Here is an 11,660-nt window from a genome sequence, read left to right as displayed (position 1 = left end):
GTATTATTGTCCTCACACAAACCTATGTGTCTGGACTAATCTCTGCATTTACATTCTTCTTTAAAGTGTTTGAAAGGGCTATATTGTGCAAAAAATAATTTTCTGGTGGTTACAGTGCATCCAGACAGTATTCACAGCGCTTCACTTTTTCCACATTTTGTTAGGTTACAGTCTTATTCCAAAATGTAGTAAATTTATTTCCATCCTCAGAAATTCAACACACAACACCCCATAATGACAACATGAAAATGTTTTTTTTATTTTTGCAAATTTATTAAAAATAAAAAAACAAGAAATCACATGTACATAAGTATTCACACCCTTTGCTCAATACTTTGTTGATGCACCCTTGGCAGCAATTACAGCCTCAAGTCTTCTTGAATATGATGCCACAAGCTTGGTGCACCTATCTATGGACAGTTTTGGCCATTCCTCTTTGCAGCACCTCTCATGCTCCATCAGGTTGGATGGGGACCATCAGTGCACAGCCATTTTCAGATCTCTCCAGAGATGTTCAGTTGGATTCAGGTCTGGGCTCTGGCTGGGCCACTCAAGGACATTCACAGAGTTGTCCTGAAGCCACTCCTTTGATATCTTAGATGTGTGCTTAGGGTCATTGTCCTGCTGAAAGATGAACTGTCACAGAACAGCCTGAGGTCAAGAGCACTTTGGAGCAGGTTGTCACCCAGGATGTTTCTGTACATTGCTGCATTCATCTTTCCCTCAATCCTGACTAGTTGCCCAGTTCCTGCTGCTGAAAAATATCCTCACAACATTATGCTGCCACCACTATGCTTCACTGTAGGGATGGTGCCTGGTTTCCTCCAAACATGATACTTGGTATACACACCAAAGAGTTCAAGTTTTGTTTGCCATGATCTGAGAGTCCTTCAGGTGCCTTTTGGCAAACTCCAGGTGGGCTGCCATGTGCCTTTTACTAAGGAGTGGCTTCCATCTGACCACTCTACCATACATGCCTGATTGGTGGATTGCTGCAGAGATGGTTGTCCTTCTGGTAGGTTCTCCTCTCTCCACAGAGGAATGCTGGAGCTCTGACAGAGTGACCATCGGGTTCTTGGTCATCTCCCTGACTAAAGTCCTTCTTCCTTGATCGCTCAGTTTAGACAGGTGACCAACTGTAGAAAGAGTCCTGGTGGATCCAAACTGCTTCCATTTATGGATGATGGAGGCCAATGTGCTCATTGGGACTTTCAAAACAACAGAAATGTTTCTGTACCTTTCCCCAGATTTGTGCCTCAAGACAATCCTGTCTTGGAGGTCTACAGACAATTCCATTGACTTCATGCTTGGTTTATGCTCTGACATGCACTGTCAACTGTGGGACCTTATATGTAGACAGGTGTCTGCTTTTCCAAATCATGTCCAATAAACTGAATTTACCCCATGTGGACTCCAATTAAGCTGTAGAAACATCTCAAGAATGATCAGTGGAAACAGGATTCACCTGAATTCAATTTTGAGTTTCACAGCAAAGGCTATAAATACTTATGTACGTGTGATTTCTTAGTTTTTTTTAAAAATAAATTTACAAAAATCTCAACAAAACTTTTTTCACATTGTCATTATGGGGTATTGTGTGTAGAATTTTGAGGAAAAAATGAATTTCATCCATTTTGGAATGAAGATGTAACATAACAAAACGTGGAAAAGGGAAGCATTGCTAAAATGGCATTGCATGGAAATTCATTGGTTCGTCGCAGTTAATAGGAAATTAAGCACCTTCTGGAACAGGAATATTGATGGCAGGTAATCTGAGTGTGAAGGATGGACTGTCTTGGCACATATGAGGCATTTTAGGCTACAAATTATGGAATCACCGGCCTCGGAGGATGTTCATTCAGTTGTTTAATTTTGTGGAAAAAAAAAGCAGATCACAGACATGACACAAAACTAAAGTCATTTCAAATGGCAACTTTCTGGCTTTAAGAAACACTATAAGAAATCAAGAAAAAAAGATTGTGACAGTCAGTAACGGTTACTTTTTTAGACCAAGCAGAGGAAAAAAAATATGGAATCACTCAATTCTGAGGAATAAATTATGGAATCACCCTGTAAATTTCCATCCCCCAAACTAAAACCTGCATCAAATCAGATCTGCTCGTTGACATTGACCCTATGCCATGACATTGACCCTATGTGTCTTTTTGCAAGGAACGTTTTCACAGTTTTTGCTCTATGGCAAGATGCATTATCATCTTGAAAAATGATTTCATCATCCCCAACAAACATCCTTTCAATTGTCCAAAATATCAACATAAACTTGTGCATTTATTGATGATGTAATGACAGCCATCTCCCCAGTGCCTTTACCTGACATGCAGCCCCATATCATCAATGACTGTGGAAATTTAGATGTTCTCTTCAGGCAATCATCTTTATAAATCTCATTGGAACGGCACCAAACAAAAGTTCCAGCATCATCACCTTGCCCAATGCAGATTTGAGATTCATCACTGAATATCACTTTCATCCAGTCATCCACAGTCCACAATTGCTTTTCCTTAGCCCATTGTAACCTTGTTTATTCTGTTTAGGTGTTAATGATGGCTTTCGTTTAGCTTTTCTGTATGTAAATCCCATTTCCTTTAGGCGGTTTCTTACAGTTCGGTCACAGACGTTGACTCCAGTTTCCTCCCATTCGTTCCTCATTTGTTTTGTTGTACATTTTTGGATTTTTGAGACATATTGTTTTAAGTTTTCTGTCTTGACGCTTTGATGTCTTCCTTGGTCTACCAGTATGTTTGCCTTTAACAACCTTCCCATGTTTTTTGTATTTGGTCCTGAGTTTAGACACAGCTGACTGTGAACAACCAACATCTTTTGCAACATTGCATGATGATTTACTCTCTTTTAAGAGTTTGATAATCGTCTCCTTTGTTTCAACTGACATCTCTCGTGTTGGAGCCATGATTCATGTCAGTCCACTTGGTGCAACAGCTCTCCAAGGTGTGATCACTCCTTTTTAGATGCAGACTAATGAGCAGATCTGATATGATGCAGGTGTTAGTTTTGGGAATGAAAATGTACAGGGTGATTCCATAATTTTTTCCTCAGAATTGAGTGATTCCATATTTTTTTCCTCTGCTTGGTCTAAAAAAGTAACCGTTACTGACTGCCACAATCTTTTTTTCTTGATTTCTTATAGTGTTTCTTAAAGCCAGAAAGTTGCCATTTGAAATGACTTTAGTTTTGTGTCATGTCTGTGATCTGTTTTTTTTCTACAAAATTAAACAACTGAATGAACATCCTCCGAGGCCGGTGATTCCATAATTTTTGCCAGGGGTTGTAGTAATCCCTTTAATCTGACTGTAAACACTTTAAAGAAAGTGTTTGTTGTTCTGAAACTATATCTGAACTTTTCTTTCCATGTAAAAACCTATTTAATAATAAAAAAACAATTATTTATTCTATTACTATACAAAACCGTATACCACACTTTCCTGTTCATATCGAAGCACAACTTTAACTTGAAAGTAAAAAAAGGAACTTCAGAAAAGGGAAAAAAAAAAAATTGAAGCTCAAACTTTCACCTTAAATCTTAACCTTAGTCATGTTATGGCACTTTACAACATATCCCACTTTAACTCACTGAGTTAATAAATTAAAGACGACAGAAGAGATGTATGTTTGTTCTGGATTTGGAGTTCCTACCAAAACCCTGTAAGTCATTGGATATTTTTCCTGATGTAATCAGGGGATTCTGAAACAAACTGACTGCAAACAGAACTGTGTCCTAAATGCTGATTAACACCAGTGACTATTACAGTAAACTCCAATGTAATGCATCTAAGTCAACAGAAATGTGCATGTGATACACAAATTAGATTTTAAACTGAGCAATTAGTCTGCATTTTAAATCCATTATCTAAAGCATTATTTACTAAGACAAGGCCACATTTGAAAATCCTTCCACAGCAGTGGCGGCACCAGGAAATTTTTGTTGGGGAGTTGAGGGGGGCTGGGGTAAAAGTTGGAGGGGCTCCACAAAATGTCGTCGAAATGAACAATATATAGTAAATTGCTTTATAAATACCAAGGTATATGTTTAAGTCACCTGTGCTCCTCTAAAATGTGGTATCAATGCACACACACATCACTTGATTGATGATTGCAAGGTCAGTAAACTTGCACATAGGTATAAATAAAGATAAATGAAGTTTTAAGAGTGGCTGTAATAAATATTTAGGAAACCTAAATTTTTGGAGTATGGAGTTAAATTTGTCTCATTAATACTTGCAAATGCACAGAGGGTGATTTACAAATATCCTTTGATTTGTACACGTGCTTTGTGATCCACAAACACAAAATTCTGATTTGTAACTTGTGTGTGGGTTTTTACAAATAAATGTTTAATTGCAAAACTGAAAATTCTGTTTGTGAAGGGTGATTCAGCATTGGTGGATCACCGAACACACACATTCATCACTTTGCTCAGTTACTCAATATTGAGACATTCTCAGCATAGAACTGCAGTTGAGATCCACAAATATGTCAGTCGCTATTCACATTATTGGTAGAATTATTGGGGAGGGGGCTGAGGGGGGCTTGGCTCATTATTGGGTGGGCTTAAGCCCCCCAAGCTCCCCCTTGGCGCCGCCACTGTTCCACAGTGGTGATTTTGCTTTGCAAATTGCAAAATTAAATACAAGCTAAAGGCACAAACACATACCGCTGACGCTATCTGATAATTATTTAGCAATACGTCATTAAATGTATTATTTATTTTTCCCTCAGACATCTTAGTATGTGCATCTGTAATTTTCAGACTCACTTAATCATAAACCAACAAACAAACAAAAAAATCTGTATAACTTTGACTGGAATAATATCAAGGCTCAACTTCATGTTCCAGAAAAAACAGCTCTATAATATGCAGCAGCGTGATGTGAGCAAAATCGCTGATGCTCCTCTGAGAGATCCCTGTGATGTGACTCAGTTCTTCCATGACCTGCAATAAATGAAAAGACAGAGTGCAAAAATAAACCGTTTCTATGGTTTGTAATAGACTAAATATGCCATAATAGAGCCCAGATTGTGGTGACTGAGTGGATAAGGAGCTGACTTGCCGGCATGTAGACCTGGGTTCAAATCTTGCTCAAGCTACCATTCTGTGTCCTTGAACAAGACATATAATTTACATTGTCTCAGTCCACCAAGTTGGAAATGGGAACTGGACTCAGGGATCGGTGTGCCGTCCAGGGGGAGTCATAGCCGCCTGACACTATGGAATCTGGAAATAAGCATCGGAACCAACAGGCTATATGTTGACTTACTCAGGGCTGGTTCTAGCCTGCTGCGTTAAGGTGGGTGGGTAAAATTTCACGACGCTCTGGGGGTCGAAAAAAATGGGTGTCTCGCTCTGATTAACAAACAGTTTCCCATGGATCAAAAAGGAAACACAAAGAGCAGGTTAAAATAGGAATCTATGTTTCCATCAAGCTACAGTATACTGTGTCTAGGCCAAAAAACATAGTCATTTCATTGGGTGTTGAAAAGTGTACCCAGAAAGTATTCACAGCACTTGATTTTTTCCATATTTTATTGTTACAGTCTTATTCTAAAATGGAGTAAATTCTACTCACAACACCCCATAATGACAACATGATTTTAACATTATTTTGGAAAATTTACCAAATATAATAAAATTTACCAAATATAATAAAGTGAAAAAGTAAGAAATCACATATGGATTTGCACCCTTTGCTCAATACTTTGTTGAGGACTTTACAGAACACATCAACTCGGTGGATGCCAATATCAAGTTCACACGTGAGGATGCCAGAAACAACCATTTAGCCTTCTTGGACTGTGATGTTACGATTGGAGAGAACAGGCAGCTCCAGACAGGGGTTTACAGAAAACCAACTCACACTGACCAATATCTACTCTTTGGCTCTAACCACCCCCTTGAACACAAGCTCGGGGTGATCAGGACGCTTCAACACAAAGCCCTACAGGTGCCCACAACTGCAGAGGGAAGGGCTAAAGAACAACAACGTGTCCGGAAAGCCCTCACAGTATGTGGGTACCCACGATGGTCCCTGGACAAAGTGCAGAAGTCCCAGAGAACAAAGAGACCAGATAGACAGGAGACAGAGACAAGAAGAAGAGGAGTGTCTCTCCCTTATTTAGCAGGAGTAGGGGAAAAACTACAGAGGATCTTCAGACAGCACAAAATCCCAGTTTACTTTAAACTGGTTAACACCTTGAGACAGAAATGAGTTCACCCTAAGGACATGATCCCTAGTTACAAACAGAGCAATGTAGTGTATTCTGTCAGATGTCAGGAAAACTGTAACAAACACTACATAGGTGAAACGAAGCAACCTTTACACAAAAGGCTATACCAGCACCGCAGAGAGGGCGCCAGTGGACCTCAGTCTGCGGTTCATCTCCACTTTAAAGAGACTAACCACACATTTGAGGACAAGGAAGTTAAAATATTAGCCAGAGAGAAGAAATGGTTTGAGAGAGGGGTCAAGGAGGCATTCTTTGTGAAACGTTTGAAACCCAGCCTTAACTGGGGAGGGGGTCTGAGACACGTTTTATCCCCTGTTTACAATGGGGTACTCAGGTCAAAGGAGTTTCAGTCTTTTGGTCATGGTAATGAGTCATTCACGTCATCAAGGGAGCCATCAGAAAGGCATCCATCCCATCATTAGAGGGACAGCTGTCCTGTCATTAGGTGTGCTAACTAGCGCACAATAGTTGCTAATCAGAGCTATTGTTTACTCACTAGCCTATAGCAGTCTGCCTCTCAGTAGGAGGGGTCTGGTTAGGTTTAAAACTCCAGCTTTTGTTGGCTTCTGTTTTATTCTTCTCTACAAGAGTCAGACAGAAGTCAGACTTCCAGAGCAAGAATTTTAGCTGAGGAAGCTTCTGCGGTATGAAGTGAAACGTCCTCGCGTCAAGCAACCCAGTCCAGTCGAAGATTCAAGCTTCTCTACTACTTTGTTGATGCACTTATGGCAGCAATTGCAGCCTCACGTTTTCTTCAATATGATGCCACAAGCTTAGTGCACCTATCTTTGGGCAATTCTACCCATTCCTCTTTGCAGCACCTCTCAAGCTCCATCAGGTTGGATGAGGAGCGTCGGTGCACAGCCGTTTTCAGATCTCTCCAGAGATGTTCAATCGGATTCAGGTCTGGGCTCTGGCTGGGCCACACAAGGACATTCACAGAGTTGCCCTGAAGCCACTCCTTTGATATCTCAGCTGTGTGCTTAAGGTCATTGTCCTGCTGAAAGATGAAGCGTCACCCAGTCTAACGTCCAGAGCGCTCTGGAGCAGGTTTTCAGCCAGGATGTCTCTGTACATTGCTGCATTCATCTTTCCCTCAATCCTGAGTCTCCAGTTCCTGCCACTGAAACACATTCCCACAGCATGATGCTACCACCACCATGCTTCACTATAGGGATAATGCATGGTTTCCTCCAAACATAACGCCTGGTATTCACACCAAAGAGTTCAATCTTTGTCTCATCAGATCAGAGAATTTTGTTTCTCATGGTCAGAGAGTCCTTCAGGTGCCTTTTGGCAAACTCCAGGTGGGCTGCCACGTGCCTTTTACTAAGGAGTGGTTTCCGTCTGGCCACTCTACCATACAGGCCTGACTGGTGGATTGCTGCAGAAATGGTTGTCCTTCTGGAAAGTTCTCCTCTCTCCACTGAGGAATACTGTAGCTCTGACCATTGGGTTCTTGGTCACCTCTCTGACTAAAGCCCTTCTATCCCTGATCACTCAGTTTATATGGGCAGCCAGCTCTAGAAAGAATCCTGGTGGATCTGAACTTCTTCCATTTATGGGTGATGGAGGCCACTGTGCTCAGTTGGAGCTTCAAAGTAGCAGAAATGTTTCTGTACCCTTCCCCAGATTTGTGCCTTAGACAATTCCTTGGACTTCATGCTTGGTTTGTGCTCATGCATGCACCATCAACTGTGGAACAAATCATGTCCAACCAACTGAATTTACCCCAGGTGGACTCCAGTTAAGCTGTAGAAACATCTCAAGGATGATCAATGGAAACAGGATGCACCTAGCTCAATTCTGAGCTTCATGACAACGGCTGTAATTTCTTAATTTTTTTAACACCTTGAGACAGAAATGAGTTCACCCTAAGGACATGATCCCTAGTTACAAACAGAGCAATGTAGTGTATTCTGTCAGATGTCAGGAAAACTGTAACAAACACTACATAGGTGAAACGAAGCAACCTTTACACAAAAGGCTATACCAGCACCGCAGAGAGGGCGCCAGTGGACCTCAGTCTGCGGTTCATCTCCACTTTAAAGAGACTAACCACACATTTGAGGACAAGGAAGTTAAAATATTAGCCAGAGAGAAGAAATGGTTTGAGAGAGGGGTCAAGGAGGCATTCTTTGTGAAACGTTTGAAACCCAGCCTTAACTGGGGAGGGGGTCTGAGACACGTTTTATCCCCTGTTTACAATGGGGTACTCAGGTCAAAGGAGTTTCAGTCTTTTGGTCATGGTAATGAGTCATTCACGTCATCAAGGGAGCCATCAAAAAGGCATCCATCCCATCATTAGAGGGACAGCTGTCCTGTCATTAGGTGTGCTAACTAGCGCACAATAGTTGCTAATCAGAGCTATTGTTTACTCACTAGCCTATAGCAGTCTGCCTCTCAGTAGGAGGGGTCTGGTTAGGTTTAAAACTCCAGCTTTTGTTGGCTTCTGTTTTATTCTTCTCTACAAGAGTCAGACAGAAGTCAGACTTCCAGAGCAAGAATTTTAGCTGAGGAAGCTTCTGCGGTATGAAGTGAAACGTCCTCGCGTCAAGCAACCCAGTCCAGTCGAAGATTCAAGCTTCTCTACTACTTTGTTGATGCACTTATGGCAGCAATTGCAGCCTCACGTTTTCTTCAATATGATGCCACAAGCTTAGTGCACCTATCTTTGGGCAATTCTACCCATTCCTCTTTGCAGCACCTCTCAAGCTCCATCAGGTTGGATGAGGAGCGTCGGTGCACAGCCGTTTTCAGATCTCTCCAGAGATGTTCAATCGGATTCAGGTCTGGGCTCTGGCTGGGCCACACAAGGACATTCACAGAGTTGCCCTGAAGCCACTCCTTTGATATCTCAGCTGTGTGCTTAAGGTCATTGTCCTGCTGAAAGATGAAGCGTCACCCAGTCTAACGTCCAGAGCGCTCTGGAGCAGGTTTTCAGCCAGGATGTCTCTGTACATTGCTGCATTCATCTTTCCCTCAATCCTGAGTCTCCAGTTCCTGCCACTGAAACACATTCCCACAGCATGATGCTACCACCACCATGCTTCACTATAGGGATAATGCATGGTTTCCTCCAAACATAACGCCTGGTATTCACACCAAAGAGTTCAATCTTTGTCTCATCAGATCAGAGAATTTTGTTTCTCATGGTCAGAGAGTCCTTCAGGTGCCTTTTGGCAAACTCCAGGTGGGCTGCCACGTGCCTTTTACTAAGGAGTGGTTTCCGTCTGGCCACTCTACCATACAGGCCTGACTGGTGGATTGCTGCAGAAATGGTTGTCCTTCTGGAAAGTTCTCCTCTCTCCACTGAGGAATACTGTAGCTCTGACCATTGGGTTCTTGGTCACCTCTCTGACTAAAGCCCTTCTATCCCTGATCACTCAGTTTATATGGGCAGCCAGCTCTAGAAAGAATCCTGGTGGATCTGAACTTCTTCCATTTATGGGTGATGGAGGCCACTGTGCTCAGTTGGAGCTTCAAAGTAGCAGAAATGTTTCTGTACCCTTCCCCAGATTTGTGCCTTAGACAATTCCTTGGACTTCATGCTTGGTTTGTGCTCATGCATGCACCATCAACTGTGGAACAAATCATGTCCAACCAACTGAATTTACCCCAGGTGGACTCCAGTTAAGCTGTAGAAACATCTCAAGGATGATCAATGGAAACAGGATGCAACTAGCTCAATTCTGAGCTTCATGACAACGGCTGTAATTTCTTAATTTTTTTAATAAATTTGAGAAAATGTAAAAAAAAAAAAATCACATTGTCATTATGGGGTATTGTGCGTAGAATTCTGATGAAAAAAATAAGAATTTACTCCATTTTGGAATAAGGCTGTAACTAACAAAATGTGGAAAAAGTGAATGCTGTGAATACTTTCTGGACGCACTGTAAGCCTTCAACCAGGAAAACATGTATGACTGCAGATTTTACAAATATTTGTTTACCATTAAACTCTGTTTTAAAAAAATGTTAGCTGATTTACAGTTAGCAGAACTAAATTTTGTGAAGCTAATTGGTCTGCTAATTGCTTTCCGAGTTAGTTGAAAAGCTAACCTGCTCATGAAAAGGTTAGCTTTGCTAATTAGCTGTTGCTGGTAAACTGCATTGTGATCACCACTGTTAATATGTACGTATATAACATTTGTCTTTTTTATATGACCTTACAGTGGCAGATCTGTAGGAGTTTTGTGGGGGTGGGAGGTGCTAAAGGCGTTGAGCCCGACACCCCAAGCCACTGACAATAGATTTCTTATGTTTAAAATAAAAAAGTGAAGGTGTTCAAGCATCTCAGGGTCTTGTTCATGAGTGATGGCAAGATGGAGCGTTAGCAAGGCAGATGGATCGGGGCTACGCCTGAGGCACATTATTACGAGCGCCACTAGCTTAGCTTATAACAAGCTAAAAGTGGACGCTCTCGTTATGGCCAAACAATTTTCCACAGTTTCTGGGGATTCTGTGTTAGTCGGCGCCCGCGGCCGATGTGCTTGATGAATTCCTGCGCAAAAAGTAGTTCCCAGATAATTGTGATATATTCCTGTGATAATGAGTATATCTCATCTTAATCAATTCTAAAACTTGCCAGTAATAAAATTATAAAGAGAACTGAAGTTTTAAGAGTGGCCATAATAAATATTTAAGAAACTTAAAAGTTTATGAGCATTGTAAACATTGACATGATGGAGTTTGATGCGGAAGAGTTCAGAAAGATACGACTGGGATGTTTTGATTACCATTTACAGTTGGCCATGAAAGACTTGGATGTTAACTTCGTGTTAAAGTCAGAACAAGAAGCTGCACTGAAAGAGATCTATCTGGGAAGAGACACATTCTGTGTGTTGTCGCTCCAATGAGAACGGCACGTTGAGCAGCTTCGTGAAAGTAGTCCTGCGAGCTCAGACTGTGGGCACGAGTAGAGGTGGGCGATACCGGGAATTTTGGTATTGATCCAATACCAAGTAAATACAGGCCCAGTATCGCCGATATCGATACCGATACCAATATTTTTTCATATTTAAGCTTCATAGATCCAAAGGATCCAAAAGACCTAGGATAGAATTTCGCCAAACATTGTAGGTGACAACAAAATACTTTATTATCACAATCAACGTTTTTGTTTAAAAAAATATCGCTCAACACAACTTAAAATCTCCTGAGGTAGAGGGCTGACAAACCACAATACAAGGGTGCGCTGCTCTGTGTTGTGTGACACAGCGCAGCGCTGCTCTTACAGAGAGTAGACTTTGATGAATCTGAGTGCGCAGCAGTCAGTGCGTGCATCAGAGAAAAAAAGCTTGAATATCGATCTTTTTACACGAGGATCGTTCAATATCAATACCAGCGCTGGTATCGATATTATCGATATTAGGATCGATCTGCCCACCTCTAGGCGC

The sequence above is a fragment of the Thalassophryne amazonica genome, chromosome 18 (assembly GCF_902500255.1).
Source record: "Thalassophryne amazonica chromosome 18, fThaAma1.1, whole genome shotgun sequence".
In the NCBI taxonomy this organism is placed as follows: domain Eukaryota; kingdom Metazoa; phylum Chordata; class Actinopteri; order Batrachoidiformes; family Batrachoididae; genus Thalassophryne; species Thalassophryne amazonica.
This window is presented reverse-complemented; position numbering follows the sequence as displayed.